Genomic DNA, 15,955 nt, shown 5'->3' on the forward strand with positions numbered 1-15,955 from the left:
CTGCTGAGGGGGTACATGGTTTGAGTTTGTGGATACATTTCTGTATAAAGGTAGTGGAGATGGGTTGTAGCCTAAAGGTTGGTAGTTTGAGGGATGCAAGGTCAGGGATACTAGTGTTGTCACTAGAGAGTTGGGAGGCCAATGAATTAATAGTATCAATAAAGAAAGAGTTGAAAGTATTGGCAGTATCAAGGGAGGAATTCTTTTCAGACACGGAAGGGGACGGGGTGGTAGTCTGTCCAGGGTGAAGGAGTCTGTTTAGGGTTGACCAGAATTTTTGAGGGTTATTGTGTTTTGCTTGCTGGAGATTACTATAATAATTCTTTTTATCAGAGAAGATAGCTTTTTTGGTACTGTTTCTTAGGTGCCTAAAGGTCTGTTGGTCTATGGGAGATTTGCTGGTTCGCCATTTTTTCCAAGATTTGTTCCTAAGTAACATTTTTTGTCTTGTATCTTTAGGTAGCCAGGGGGCAGGTTTAGATTTAATTCGGATGGAACGTTTTGGTGCGTGATTATCTAGAATTGTTAGGAATGTGGTGTTAAAGTATAGAACAGCTTCTTCAAGAGGAAGTGTCTTTAGTGGGTTCCAGTTGCAGGCATTTAGTTCAGTTTTAAATTGAATAGGGTTGAAGCATTTGAGATCACGTAGGGTCTTATACGTAGGAGAATTGTTAGAGGCATTTTTTTGTCTTATAATATAGGTTAGATTGTGGTCACTAAAGTCATCAGGTAGCATTCCGGACTGATAGTTTAGCTGAGGTTTGTTAACGAGAATCCAATCTAGAATACTTTCTTTGTTGTTAGGTTTGTTGATCCTAGTGGAGGTGTTTATTATCTGAGTAAAGCCATGGAGATTAATATGAGAAGTTGGGTTATTAGTGTTTATTGAGGACCAGTCAAGGTTGAGGTCTCCAAGTATTATAGTTTCTTGTGGGTAGGTGGAAGTGACGCAACTGAGGATATTTTCTATGGTAGCCATCATCAGTTATATAGCAAACATCAATCAAGCAATGATTCAATTAACCAAATTAGCTACAATCTTAAAATTACTACGTGGTAGTACTGTTGAAACAGCCTGCTTCTATAAAAACCTAAAGAACACATTAGATACCAAAGTATCCTGTATGACACTTAACAAAAAGTGCACCAACTAAAACAAAAACATAAACGTTACGATAATACATAACTTTAAAATAAATATGTATAAAACCCTTAAAATATGAATCTTGAGCCCATCTACCGGAGGGCTCTGGCTTTAAGAACCGGCTTAATAGTAACACTTTCATTTAGACCCCTCCCCCTGTGTGCTGCCAGTCTAAAGATCCATTTTAACTCAGCCTGTTCTGCTAGATTAACAATATCACCAAGCCTAATGTTAGGATATTGTACATGCAATACTTGATAATAAAATATATGGTCAGATCCTTCTAAAAGTGTATGCTTAGCTAGCGCACTACAATCTTGCTTCCTTTCCAAACAATATACATGGTCTCTAATCCTCTCTCTTAATGATCTGTTGGTCTTGCCAACATAATATTTGAAACATTTGCCACAATGTGCAATATACACAATATTGCGCGTGTTGCAAGTACTGTGATTCCTCAATTCCCATAGATATCCTGTATCCGGGTTCTTAAAGAAACGGGATTGTAGTACGTATTTACACACGTGTATGTATGTATGTATGTATATATATATATATATATATATATATATATATATATATATATATATGTGTGTGTGTGTGTGTGTGTGTGCGTGTGTGTGTGTGTGTGTGTGTGTGTGTGTGTGTGTGTGTGTGTGTGTGTAATCTGCCAGGTCAATCTTTCTTTACTGAAGGTCCTGATGTTTTTATTTAATTATTAATTTGAATTTTATTACCAAGCTAGAGGCCTAACCTTAATGGACCAATTTCAGTATTTCAGTCTCAGCCAAGGAATACTATAATTATGACAAGTATAAAAGATCTCACAGTGAAGCAAATATAGTTACAGTTGTTTCAGGTGTGACAGGAAATGTAATGCAATTCACTAGTGGACTTAAAGAGTTATATAAAACAGGTTACTGCACCATTACAGACAGTAGTACGTATTTACATGTGTGTGTGTGTGTGTGTGTGTGTGTGTGTGTGTGTGTGTGTGTGTGTGTGTGTGTGTGTGTGTGTGTGTGAAATCTGCCCTCATACAGTGCACAAATTTGATAAAGCTGATTTTTTACCTTACTAAAGCTTAATGCTAAGAAGCCCACTGTGTTTAATTGTAGTCTACATTGCACCAAATGCCAGTTACTATCAATGACCACAAATAATGTCACTGAAGAAAATATTGCACTATCAAACTGAAGGGTCAAAAAACATCAGTCTATATAACTTTCTAAACTGATTATTTTACCCACCAGATTCAATAAAAAGACTAACAGGAATACAGTTGTTGATTGGATATTAAGCAATGCTTCTGACAAGATCTCAGCTAAAAGCTCACTTCCAACTCCCTGTGTAATCATAATCCCACATTATGCTGTTCAACCATGCACGGAAAGCTATAAAATATGCAATACAACCTAGTTTGAAAACCTCACAAACCTTACTTTAACCTCCTTTACCTTTGCACTTAGTCAAATCAGTGGAAAATCTTTCCTAAAAAAAATACCACTAAAATGCACTTCTTACTTTCTATTACTTCTCAATAGTCAGACTCCACTAAGAAAAAACAATGTGTCATATCTAATCCAACATTTTAGTTCACTAGAACACCAAACAGGTAATGCAAGAAAGAGATAAAGCATGGATGCAATAACATAAAGTCAAAACCGAAACCTCGTACCAGACATATAGACAGCTGAGAAATCTCTCCAAGAAACTCATAGAAATTTACAAAAAAATTTTCTTCACCTGACTACAAAATAATAACCTTTTTAACCCAAAAGAGTATTGTGCAACCATAAACAAAATTCTGAAATTTGGCATAACTATATAACCAGATTCCTTTTAAAATGAAATAAACCAAAACTTTGCTCAATAATTCACCTCCCACTTCATTCAAGTAACATCTGCAACACTAAACAATCTTGTAAATTATCCATTAGACATCTTTCAGTTCATTCAGAATGGTACCACAACATTTCCTCTTCAACGATTCCCAGCTTAAATAATACAAGAACTGCTATCACGACTGAAACCTTCGGCATTAGCAACTGACCAATTTCCTGTTGAATACTTATAATTTGCTGCAGATGACATAGTCAACTCCATATTAATACTAATACCAGTGAATAGGCCCACATTAGAATCATATGTATCCAAACTGTGGAAGAAATCGTATTTTATTCCAGTACGTAAAGGAAGATTATCTGTGGAATTATCAAGCTGTCGAGCAATAAACATATTTTCTCATTTGTCAAACATCCTAGAAAAATATGCACATACCTAACTGCTAACGTATGACCTACACTGTCCCACACAACATTGGCTTTCACTCTTCATATAGCACCAGTACCACTCTTCTCTCCTTCCACAACACAACAGAAGAACTTAGGGATGAAGGTAAAATAGTCTGGTACACATACCTGGATTTATCAAAAGCTTTGGATAGAGTCTCCCATATTAAAATGTGACAAATATTATTCTCCCTCAGTCTCTCCACCTTACCCTAAGATGGTCCATTCTGTCAAATGGCAAACAAACTACTCATCCTGCCTATCCATAACCACTGATGCCTCTCAGAGTTCAATCCTAGGTCCTCTCCTTTTCAATATTTTTGTAAATATTTTTCATACTGCCGTGGGGCAAGGCTCCGTGATTCAGTATGCAGAAGGCTCCACTTTAATCTTCTCAGCTCCAAGCATGCCATCACTAGAAACCATTATACAACAATTCTATTCTTCTGTCAAATCGTTTTTGAGTCTATCTAATTTCCTAAAGCAAAACAAAACAAGAATCCAATGTTTCATCACAAAACAATATTCTGGTCACAAAAATACCTTTACAATATCATCACCACAAAACACCAGACTTGAAATTGTTACACATACTAAATTATTTGGGGCCACCACAGATGATATTCTAAAATTTGACTTAAAATCCAAAATACTATCAAAAAACACATAAAACTAGATCATCTCTACAAAGCATCTTCCTACGTCAACTTACAATCTGGAAAGATCACCACCCTCTCATATCTATTGCCGCTTCACTACTAATAAATGTCAGCTTCTCCCCTTTTAACAAAGCCCAATCATTGTTTAGCATTCAACCATCTAAACTGGTTGGAATTCTCCAACTATCAAAAATTTAGTCAGCTTAAACTGGCCGAAAGCATATTTCATCACCCAAACAAATGGTCAGCATTAAAGGCAGTAATACTATGATACTCCCCATCTAGATCTGGCAGGTCTAAGTACACATATCTTGCCCAAGTCAATAGAACAAACAATATACATGGTAAAGCAATGTATTCCTGTAGGAATACTCTGCCACAAGACCAAAGGCAAATCATAAATCCAAAATACTTCAAAGCAAGCCTTAGAACCCACCTCTTGGATTCCAAACTATGCTCCTTCTACTCTTCTCCTGGCTAAATATTGTGACAACACTGTCCATCTGTCCTCTGTCTGTTGTTCCAACTTGGTCTTCTTGCATAATCTAAGCTTCTGGGCTTTCATCTGAAGACCCATGTTTAACAAATCTTACAAGATGTCATATATTAGAATACAAAACATCACAATACAGTCACAGGGCAAAACCACAAATGTTAACTATCACATCCAAAAAATAGAAGAGTTAGACCTTGCAAATCAGTAGCTTATCACTACTACAGTAAAAGAGAAATGTAACCTTATAGAATATAGGGATTTCTAGGGTCTAGCCCTTCTGATTTTTGGATGCGATAGTCAAAATTTGTGGTTTTGCTCTGTGATTGTACAATGTTGTATTGCATTATATGACATTTTGTAATATCTCTTAACCATAGCACTTTTCTCCCCATGCCTCTGCTGAAAAGAGGCCTGCCATAGCCCAGTCCAACTTTCCCATTAAAGAAATGCAAATATATAAATAAATATCCAACATTATTAACTGACTGCAAGGATCTATGATATATGATGACGGGGACATTCTGTACCTAAAGGACAGCTAAGAGGTTTGTTGGTGTGTGTGTGTGTGTGTTGGTGTGAGTGTGTGTGTGTGTGTGTGTGTGTGTGTGTGTGTGTGTGTGTGTGTGTGTGTGTGTGTGTGTGTGTGTGTGTGTGTGTCTGTATGTGTTTGTGTGTATGTGTGTGTGTGTGTGTGTGTGTGTGTGTGTGTGTGTGTGTGTGTGTGTGTGCATGTGTGTGTTACAATGTGTGCATCTATGTGGGAGACTGAATGAGAGAGGGTACCTGTGCTAATGCAATGCATGGGCCACTAGTGATAACTACCACAGTAGAGTGACGATTTGCTCTTAAGGTTGTTACAGGTGAGTCTGAGACATGCAATTTAGCTGATAATGAGGTCTTCCCTCATTGTTGCTAACATGCCTGTAAATCACAATTTTTCAAATTATAGAATCAATCCATTTAACCTCAGGTCTCACTACCACCACCAGCGGGGTTCTTTCTGAATCGCCGTGAGTTATTCTTTGTGGGTAATGTATTTAACAGGTTATCAGAAAGTGGCATAAATATTATTAAATCAAATCGATTCTATTGAGGTCATACAGCAAATCTGAAAATGGAAAGAATATAAAGCTTAGGCATAGATAGGCTAATACCTGACATTTCTAAGTTTTTCTCCCCAAAGATATTTATTTGATAAGAAATACATATCCTAATGTTTAAAATAATAACAATATTCCCATATCATTGAGATGCTAATCAAATGCACCCATATTAAAGCAAGTTAAACATCCTGTTGGTTAACCATCTAATCAATCACTTACCTTGATGAATGCTTATTATACATTTGTCTCAATATTTGTTGATACATTAAAAATATTGTTTCCGGAAAAATAAATGAAGATCTAGCAAGCTTTATTATTAATAAACAATCTCAAGATATCATAAGGAAAGTTATAACATTAAGTGATTTTGTTAATAACCATAATCATAATCACATTAAAGAGCTGGCGGTTCTTAGTCTTGACATTAAAAAAGATTTTGATAACATACATTAGGAACATTTGTTTTTAAAATAATTTATTAACTCATTAGAAAATATGTATATTAAAAAGATAGACATGGATACCATTAGTCACCTACATACCTCTCAACTTCTTAGAGCAAGAAATCTGGACAAAGTCATAAATAATCGGGGGGGGGGGGGCAAAGGCCCAAAATAGGGACAGTTTTTGAATATTACTCTTACAAACTTAGAAAGTTGATAGAATAACAGGTTTTGCATTAGCAAGGATTTTGTGAAGGGTATGAAGTATGACATTAAAATGTTTGTCTATATTTTCTGATTTCAACCCTAAATGATTTGCCAGAAAAAACACAATTTTTTTGTGAAACAGACCAAAAATATGAGGCAAAAATCTGGACATTCTTCAAAAATCTGTACGGTTGAGAGGTATGGACTCACCTATGGTTTTTGCTTTAACCATAAAACCTTTAGCTAACATTGTAAGAAACAGCCAAGTAAAAGATTTTCAAATACACAACCAATATCATTCACAAATGCTGTTGTTTGCCAATTATATCTTATTAGCACTCACTGATACAAAGATTTATTTTAGATTTGTCCAAAATATAATTATGCAATTTAGAGATGTATTTGGCTTAAACCTTGATAGTAACATACCTAAATGCATGGTTATGAATTCTAGAAAGATTTGTAAACAAAAATGTAAGAAAATGTATAACATAAGTGTTACAATATAAATAGATTGCTTAGGAATAGCACTGAAAAATCTATTGATCAAAATATCTGAATCAAATGCAACCAAAATAATTCAAAATCTAAATTAAACCATTATTAAATGGAATAACCTGTTATTTTACATTTGAAGACAGATTACAATTAATCAAAATGAATTTGCCAAAGACTCTATATTTTATTCAAAAAGCAGCTCACCATCATCACCATCATCATCACCATCATCATCATTGTAAATCTCCCTTTTCAGTTTCTTTTATATGGGGAAGAGATGTCACTTCAACTATCACCACTTCACTTGATTTAGTACCACTCCACTATTTTCTTTGATGGCCATTCCTGACTATAATAGGTCTTCTCTCGTGCAATCCATCCATCCCTTGGCTGGACATCCTTGTTTCTTCCTACCTTCTTTCTGTCTCTTACAAAGCTCCTTCACCAAATCATCTTCTGCTTTTCTGCATGGGTCTGAACTACTGTTTTCTTTCACAGTTACTGCAGTTGGAGCTACTTTGGCTTCTGCTCTAATGCTGACATATATTTATCTGTTCCACAGTGTGCATCCTAGCACTTGTCTCAGGCTCCTTATCTCCATCACCTCTAGCTTCCTCAACTGCTCATCCTTCACTGTTCAGGTTCCTGTACCATACAGACATTCTGTTTGCACCACATTTTTGTACACTGCTCTTTTCAACTTCCTTGGCATTCTTCTGTTACACACTACACCTGACACTCTGTGCCAGATGGCTGCAGCTCATCCGATTATAGGTTCATAGAGTCATAGGTGCTTACTAAACTATTGATCAGTGAGGATCTTAGGAAGATTAGCCTTACACTCACATTATAGTTACTGGCCCTTGTGCTTTTTGTATGAGTAACCCATATGTGGTAGTTTTTTAACCCTTATAATTTGTATACAAATAACCCAGAAAAGGGCAGAACAAGGATATGTTGGGTCATTTGCATTTTGCTCCCGTCAAAGAGGGACACAGGTGTTAAACCGGGGTTGACTTTATAGTTACCCATCCATTCATCCAAATTACTGGAGGATGGTTGCATTGAAGCAGAATTCTACATGAAATATACCTGCCCCTTCATCATATTCTATTTATGTTGTAGAAGACATTATAAGTTCATAGGTTTGTAATAGGCTATTGACCCCTAGGGTCTTTATAAGCCTAGCAGTGCAAACCAACTGTTTTGTCTCCTAGCACATTGGACACCTATATGGTGGAGGTATGTTAGTAACGCAGTAGCTAAGGGTTATTTGAGGGTATTTTAGTTTAGGATTAGTTAATTTACTGTCAACCTCTGTCCATCAGAGGCATGGAGGTAGCACCAGGGGTGAATTTTTGATTTTCTATCCAGTGACCAGGGTTTCATTTGAAAAATGTCAGGGATGAACTCCTCTTCATGTGGATGGGGAACCTATTCCATTATGCATGGATACTTTGACAAATATATCTGTCTATCCAGTATGTTTTATTTATGTCACAGGCAAAGTTCAGGCCCTTAGATCCAGTGTACCCAGTGCTGTTTGTTTTGTGAATGTGTAAGAGGTTCATTAAAGCTGGGTCTGAGGATGCCTTATATGTCAGACAAAGATCAACTCTCAATAACCTGTAGGAAACTGAGTTAAGAGATAAGACCTTAAGACAATCTGTTTAGGGCAGAATATTCATACCCTAGAGTCTCTTGGTGAGAAAACTTTGAGGGAGTTCTATCTGTTGCAGGTGCCTAGTTAGGTACATGTGAAAGGGGGCATTGTATTTGTTGATGGGTCTTATAAGCGCTAAGCAGAGTGGTATTACAACTTACATGGACCTGAATGTCATACCCTTGCCTATGAAATGGGTGCCATAGAATGATTTTCTTACTATCTTTGCTGCATGTTGGTCGAAGGTCAAATTACTATTTACATATGTCCCATAATCCATAACTACTGGATCAACTCTTAGGGCTATTTTATCAATGGAGTAATTAGCTTGGGTGAAAAACTTCCCAAAGGGAACTATAATGCATTTCTTTGTGTTGAGTTTTAATTCATGGCTGTGGCATCAGTCATTTGTTTGTATCAGACCCATTTGTAGGATGTAGGTATCATGGGGGAGAATCTATGACAGTTCCCAATTTCCAGTCATCTGTCAACTTAAGTAAGAGGCATTTGACATTAGCCTTGGCTTCTGTGAAGTAGATGTTGAACAGGAGTGGGCCCGACACAAAGCCCTGGGGTACGCTGCTGGTAACCGGTCTCCCGGTGGAAATGATCTCACCAATTCTGACTTCTTGTTTCCTACCTGTGAGCCAGCCAGGAATTACAAGAGTTATGTAGACATTTATGGCTAGTTCTGAGAGTTTGTCAACAATACCTGAGTGGGGTATTGTATCAAACACCTTTACCAGGTCAAGGTAGGTAGTGTGCACTGTTTTTCCTCATCCATAGCCTTGATGACCCTTTCAGTGAAGTCTACCAGGCTGAGTAGGCAAGACTTTGAGCATGTATCTATGCTTCCATTGGACTTGTCAAAGTGCAGCAGGTCTGATAAAATATGGTCTGTTGTGGCTTTGTACACAAGCCTGGCATTGCCTCTTAGTAGACTGTATGATACCAAGAAGACAGACAAGGCTCTGAGATGGTACACACAGTTTTTATAAATTTAGGATCTTGATTTTTCTTAGTGAGGAGTCACTGTGGCCATTCCAGTTGAGACAAGTGTTTGGACAAGTGCATACTGAAAAGGGCCTTATACTCAATGACCCACCTAATGAGTGCTGAATATATTGAAATGATTACATCCCTGGACCTGGCTGCCATAGATAGAAGCTGTGTGATGAAAACGTTCTTTCTTATAATAGCGGATCCATCGGGATCAGAGGACCGTTCATTGCTGATAGAAGTTTCCACATCCTTGATTACTGGATCAGTTTTCAGGGGTGTGCTGTCAATGTGATAATTGCAAGGAAAGCCATGCTTGTATTTTTTGGCATAAAGTTTTAGTCCATGATTTTGACACCAGCGATTTGTTTGGCACAGACCCTGTTGGAGAAACATAGAGTCCTAGTGGCATTTATTTCCTAGGTTCCATTTGCAAGACAATTTGCTATCCAATAAGTTCCAAAGGGATTTACATGTAGCTTGGAGAGTTTATGATACCTGGATATGGGATGGTATTGAACACTTTTTTGCCAGGACTGCATATGTGGTCTGCACTGATTTGCCCTCATCCATTGCTGCAGCAAAGTTTTTGAAGAAGAGAACCAGGTAAAGTAGCGAGGATCTGACCTAGAGGGATTCAAACTGACTTGGGTCAAGAGTCTACAGGTTGCCTATATCCTTATTAATTAAACCCATAATGATGCTTTCTATACCCTTACAGATGAGGCTGACCTTATTGGTCAATAATTATCTGGATCCATTGAAAGTCACAAATTTGTGCAAGAGAATTACTGTTGTTCCATTTATCTTGCATGAAGTCTGTTTTGAGGCTGATATTAAATAGCCTCTGTAGGGGGTCTGCCAAGTCTTGTTTAAGGATAGCCCAGAGGCAGCCTAGTATGTTGCCCAACACCATAACAGTAGTTTTCTTGTCTTTTGATAATGTCTTGAGGATTAGTTCTTGAGAGATTTGAGGAGGACTATGTGACCTTGGAGGGGAGAAGGGTAGGGGATATAATTATGCTAAATTTGTATACTAGTAGATTGGCAATGTTCTCTGGGTACAAGTATGTGATATTCGCTATAATTATGTGTAGATATAATGTCAAAACATACATTTTATTGTCTGCAGATTTCCTCCTGCAGCTGACACTGATGCCATATCTGATGTAAAGCATGTAAGGATGATATGTGCACATTTATGTATCTCAGCAAACACTTTGAAAATTGTTGAAGTAAAATGAATTACATTAACTAACCTTCCACACTCCCCATCTGTGGTTGTTGCAGGGGTCTGAAGGCAGCGCTCTCAACATCAACTCTAATGATACCAGTAGCGTTCTCATCTGGATCCAATTTATTGCCTATTATAGATGCTCCTCATCGAGTTTAAAGGATGGAGTATGGGAGAGCCAACACAAGTGCTGCTACAGGTAACTAGATTCTGCCTAGCTTTTGTCCTGGCACATCCCACTGTGTTGCTGGGTCTTGTCCTTCACTATACCAGGGTTTGGCTCCTTCCCCTACAGTATTAATGGCAGCCTCTACTTGATTCCAGACCTTAGCGCTAGCTGACTATTTTTGGTCCCCCTTTTCCAAATATTCATTTCCCATATGTCTTTGGAGAATACATAAAAATGCGATTCTCTTCAGTATTGAATTTGTTTCTTTTGCTGTTGTATCATGTTATTCACATGTTCATAGTCATGTACTGGACTAATACACCACTAGGACCTTTTTAAGCCTGACCATGCATCCCAAATCTCTGACAAGTTATGGTACCCTTGCAGTATCTGTAAGGAATCCATTGGTCCTATAAAGGGAGCCTAGTTTCTGTCGTACAGATTTAATGATGTGCAGTGTATGTTGGTCATATTTGAGATCATCATCTATTGTAATGCCTAGACGTTTACTGTGAGTTACCTTTGACTGGGATGGATGCTACCTAGATATGAGTAACCGATATAGGACTTGAGCAATTGTATGAAAGGGGCAAGGATGAAATCAAATGACTGGCTCCCCTGTCTTGCTTGGTGGGCTGGACAGGAGAAGGGTTTCTCTCTTTCTAGGTGAGTTCTCTGGTGGGCCCCACAAGTTTAGCTATGGTCACATAAAGTGTGGCTGGATATGTATGAAATAGCATATAAGATTGAAAAAAGTAGTGATATGGATGCATCACAAGAGAGCTTACATTGTAAGCTGTCAAAGATATTTAGGGTATTAAAGAAAATATATTAGCCAGCCATAGATGGAGGCCTACAGACATCCATTGCTTTCATTGTTGGGAAGCTTTACTTTGGATGCACCCTGCCTAAGATAAGTACTCAACAATAGGATGAATCTGACTGAAAGTCACAACTGGAAGTACCCTCCATATGTTCCACAAAGGCAGACTGCATGCTTCCTTCAGATAATTGTGAACTCTTTAAGTCAGAAGGCCCTTGTCAATCCATTGTTACCACAGATAACTCTTCTATTTATTTTTAAAAGGCAGTATCCCTAAAAAAGAGCATCTAAATTCCTAGTTGCAGAAAGAAAAGCATGGCTTTCTATGGGCCTTGAAAGGTCTTTGGGTTATCACAATACAGTGACATATTTTTAGTAGCACAAGAAATGTTTTCTATATCAAAATATATCGAGCGTGGAGGCACTGTTTATAATTCTTGTACTCTGATCTAGCCTATAAAGTTTAGCTGGAATGGTCTATTGAAACAATCTTTTGTAGCATGAAAGCTTTGATATATTTTTAATACTGACGAAACCTGCACATCCTTTGCATACTGCCATATCTATTTCATTTGCACATATTTTACCTCTTCTGCCCTCCCATAAACAGATACTTGTTAGCTTGTGTAGCTAAACTACCCAGATATTCGGGGGGGGGGGGTGCATAATGGATAGATGTCTTAAGATACAGTATAATATAGGGCAGAACATAATTTTTAAAGCATTGATTCTCACCAAAATTGAAAGGTGAAAAATGCTCCAGATATGAACTGCAACAAAGAACTCTTCCCAAAGCTGCCTTATGTTGTAATTTGTCAATGTGTTTATAGAGACAAATAATCTGATGCCTAAATATTTCAGAGGGCTAAAGCTCCATTTGAAAACTGAGAGCTGCATATGAGCTACTTGCTTGACTGCTGCAGAATCTCTGTCTCTGAGACAGTAACTTTCAGATGTAATACAGCATAAAAAGCTTACAAAATCAAAGAAATGGATTGTGTATTTTCCCCTAGTTCCCTTGTCAGTAGTAGGCAGTCATCTACAAATATTAAAATCCTCACTTCATCATACAAATCCCAACCATTAAGAATGCTGGAGTTTATTATCATTTGAATGAGGGGAATAAACGGTGATGGAGAAAACCCTGCCTAATCCCGTTATACAACTTGAATTGAAGTGACATGCTGGTACCAGACAATGCCTTCCCCTGAGAACTGGACTTCTGATATGTATTCAGACAGAAAACACATTTGACTCATGTCTGCCCAAATATATTTCTAATACACTAAAGCACAAAACCTTTTTTTAATCAAATGTAAAGCCAAGGAAAGATTTTATATTGTTCTGTCCCTGTAGTAGGGTATGTAATGATCTGGCATGATCAGTGCAAGAACTCTATTTCACAAAGCCTGCTTTGGTTACATAGGATAGGAAGGGTTGGACTCAGAGGGCCAGGATCCTGGCACAGAGCTTTTCCCCAGTGTTTCTGAGAGATATGAGGGGATAGTCTGCTATTATGGCAGTGTCCTTCCTGGTTTACAGAAGACAACAATCCTAGACTCCTGCAGAGATAGAGAGATAGAGAGGGATGCCTGTTTGATTTTTTTTTATTAAGGATCAGCCATATGAAGTTCAAAGGTTTCTCCTGCAATAGTTTATATACACTGGCTAAACAAACCATTAGGGCCTCGTGATTTACAGACAGGGTACTTTTAGTGGCACATTATTATTTCAGCTATGGTTCCAGGATTTCGTAACAGATCTTGATCTTCTTATGTGAGGTCTTTTATTTGAGGATAGTAGCTCCATGATTATCTTTAGCCTGTCTCTCTGTTCTGTGTGTGCTGATCAAAGCTAGGGTTACCAATTATCCCTTTATGCACAGGAAAGTCCCTGCTCGGGCAGCTGTGTCCTGTGATAAAACACGATAAAAAGAAAAATGTCTGTTTCCTTTGACTGATTCCTAAAACAATTATTCTCTATGTTAAACAGCCTGTTTTATAAAAATAATATAAATGCCTCCAATTTTGCAACAATGAAATTTTACTTTGGCCATAAAGTGAAACTCAGTCCTTTCCAGTGGTTGTAGGAGTGTTTTGACCTGCAAAGTGTCATGTTTCAGTGAAAAATGTCCTACTTTGGGAATATGAAAATATGGAAATCCTAGCTCAAAGCTACTAATATGACTGTTACAATGTTTTGGGTTTCCACCGTTGTTTAATTTGATGTTGTTATATTGGCTTTACCAGGTTTGGTATAGGTCATGTCAAACATCTGATAGACAAGATATAAAAATATATATATATATATATATATATATATATATATATATATATATATATATGTATATATATATATATGAGTTTATGTCACATAATTAAACCACACTTTGACAAAACTTTTTTTGTGGAGATGAAAAGTGAACATTCAATAAAGTGAACGTTTAGATCAGCGAAAAATACCACAGAGAAAGGAAGCACTTGGCCACCTTACGAACGAAACACACACCACAGTATGTCAAAGCCCCCCCACACCCCCTAACTTTATATGCAAACTCCCAGATCTCACTACAGTGGAGAAAAGGGCAACTTTCTAACATTTGCCATCTGCTTCCTTTCCCTGTGGAATTTTTTGCTGATGTGAATGTTCGCTTTATTGTACATTCACTCTTTTCGTCTCTATGACAAGAGTTTTGGTGAAGTGTGGTTTGATTATGTAAAGTAGACCAATTACTCCCTGAAACACAGCACTGCCTCATTGAAACTAACCCAGACTAACACAACAGAAAACATAAAGAATAAATGACAGTTTGCCATAAAATTCACACTCCTGTTTAACTGAGCTAAAAGGTAACTTGACAACCTCAGCAAACCAGTGCAAAAAGGGTAAAACCCTCTTTAGTTATATGTAGTAGATGCATTTATGTATGTACAGTCATGAATGCTTTAATTTATAGGATCATAGGATTATAGGATCATAGGAGATTACTAGGCTATCGACCCGGAGGTTATTTTCAGCCTAGCCATTTCAACCCTATGTAATACCATAATGGTACTAGTCAAGTCTCAAAATTGCATTTAGGGATGATTGCCCATGTCCAAGAGGGTTATGAGTGCTATCCCCAGTAAGAATTTATGGTGCCCTATCCACTCATCCAGGTTCATCTTGAACAGTGTCATTGAGGTGCTTTGTTTCACACGAATTGGCAGCCTGTTCCAAAGATATGGCAGTTGCTGAGAGATAAAGCTGTCCCTCCAGCATTTCCTATTTAAGTCACAGGCCATATTTAAGTCCCTGGAATGGGTAGCCCTAGACCCATTTAATTTACGGATATGCAATAAGTTCATTAGCTTTGGGTTTTGGATTGCTCTGTAGGCCAGGCATAAGTCTCCCCTAAGAAGTCTATACAATACAGAGTATATTGACAGGGATTTTAGTCTGTCCATGTAAGACACATGCTGCAGGCCCTTGTGTTTATTTGTTAGAAACCGCTGAGGTCTCTCTAATTGCTATAGATGGTTAGTACTGTACATACCGAATGGGGCATTATACTCAATTATGGGCCAGATAACTGCTGAGTGCAGGGGGGGGGGTATAACTTATTTTGCTCTCAAGGCAATGCCTTTACTAATCAAGTAAGCTATATGGAAATCTTTCCTTACAATGAAAGACACATGGTGGTCGAAGTTAAGGTAGCGGTCAGCCTGTGATCCCAGGTCCCTTACCACTTCATGGGTACTTAGGGTATTGTTATTATTTGATAGTGTGAAGGGAATGATGATGCATTTCCTTGCATTCAGTTTGAGACCATGACTAATACTCTAGTCTCTGGTCTGTGTGAGACCATCCTGGTGTATACTGACACCATTTGAGGATTCAGTGACTGCACCTACTTTGCAGTTGTCTGCAAATGTGGTAAGACACAACTCTTTACTTTTGACCTGAACTTCTGAGAAGTATATACCAAACAGTAGGGGGCTCAGCACTGACCCCTTTGGTACCCCACTGGTAACAGGTCTGCTGGTTGGTGTGGAGTCACCCACTTTGATAGTATGTGTCTGGTTTGTGAGCCAGTTGGCAATTAATCTTACAATGAAGGGGTTTACATTCAGTTTGCTAAGTTTATCTGTAATGCCTGAGTGTGGGATTGTGTTGAAAGCCTTTGGCAAGTTGAGGTAGTCTGAGTGCACAGATTTGCCCTCATTAATGGCCTTGGTCACACTTTC

Source organism: Protopterus annectens, chromosome 1.part1, assembly GCF_019279795.1.
Source record: "Protopterus annectens isolate FY-2018-M chromosome 1.part1, PAN1.0, whole genome shotgun sequence".
NCBI classification, from domain to species: domain Eukaryota; kingdom Metazoa; phylum Chordata; order Ceratodontiformes; family Protopteridae; genus Protopterus; species Protopterus annectens.